Here is a 1,395-nt window from a genome sequence, read left to right as displayed (position 1 = left end):
TATATATATATATATATATATATATATATATATATATATATATATATATATGACTTGCATTGGTCATGGTGTCTGTTCATAGAAGTGAAACCCTAACTAATACAACAACCAACAGATTGGGAAAAGATCTTTACCAATCCTACACCCAATAGAGGGCTTATATCCAATATATACAAAGAACTCAAGAAGTTAGACTCCTGAGAAACAAATAACCCTATTAAAAAATGAGGTATAGAGCTAAACAAAGAAATCTCAAGGGAAGAATACTGAATGTCTGAGAAGCACCTAAAAAAAAAAATGTTTAACATCTCTAGTCATCAGGGGAATGAAATCAAAACAACCCTGAGATTACCTCACAACAGAATAGATAAGATCAAAAACTCAGGTGACAGCAGATGCTGGTGAGGATGTGGAAAAAGTGGAACACACTTCATTGCTGGTGGGATTGCAAGCTGGTACATCCAGTCTGGAAATCAGTTTGTCAGTTCCTTAGAAAATTGGACATAGTACTACCTGAGAATTCAGCAATACCACTCCTGGGCATATACCCAGAAGATGTTCCAACTTATTTATAATAGCCAGAAGCTGGAAAGAACCCAGATGTCTCTCAACAGAGGAATGGATACAGAGAATGTGATACATTTACACAGTGGAGTACTACTCAGCTATTAAAAAACAATGAATTTATTAAATTCTTAAGGAAATGGATGTATCTAAAAGATATCATCCTGATTGAGGTAACCCAATCACAAAAGAATACACATGATATGCACTCACTGATAAGTAGATATTAGTCNAGAAGCTCAGAATACCCAAGATACAATTCACAAACCACATGAAACTTAAGAAGGAAGATCAGAGTGTGGATACTTCGACCTTTCTTAGAAGGGGGACCAAAACACCCATGGAAGGAGTTACAGAGGAAAAGTGTGGAGTAGACTAAAGAAATAGCCATCCAGAGACTGACCCACCTGGGAATCCATCCCATATACAATCACCAAATCAGACACTGTTGTGGATGCCAACAAGCTATTGCTTACAGGAGCCTGATATAGCTCTTTCCTTTGAGGCTCTGCTAGTGCCTGAAAAATACAGAAGTGGATGCTAACAATCATCCATTGTACTGAACCTAGAGTCCCCAATGAAGGAGTTAGAGAAAGTACCTAAGGAGCTGAAGGGGTTTGTAGCCCCATAGGAGGAACAACAATATGAACTAACCTGTACCCCCAGGGCTCCCAGGGATTAAACCACCAACCAAAGAGTACACATGGTGAGACTCATGGCTCCAGTGGCATATTTATTAGAGGATGGCCTAGTCAGACATCAATAGGAGGAAAGGCCCTTCATCCTGTGAAGGATCTATGCCCCAGTGTGGAGGAATGCCAGGGCCAGGAA

General features: G+C 39.4%; 1 protein-coding gene across 2 annotated transcripts in view; it reads right to left on the bottom strand.

Annotated features, from left to right (window-relative positions):
• The window catches only part of Cpq (carboxypeptidase Q), a 377,206-nt gene that overhangs the window by 140,676 nt on the left and 235,135 nt on the right, over positions 1-1,395 (bottom strand). The window lies entirely within an intron of this gene.

The sequence above is a fragment of the Mus pahari genome, chromosome 17 (genome assembly GCF_900095145.1).
Source record: "Mus pahari chromosome 17, PAHARI_EIJ_v1.1, whole genome shotgun sequence".
Taxonomy (NCBI): domain Eukaryota; kingdom Metazoa; phylum Chordata; class Mammalia; order Rodentia; family Muridae; genus Mus; species Mus pahari.
Note: the sequence above shows the minus strand (reverse complement) of the source record. Positions and strands in the feature narration are given on the sequence as shown.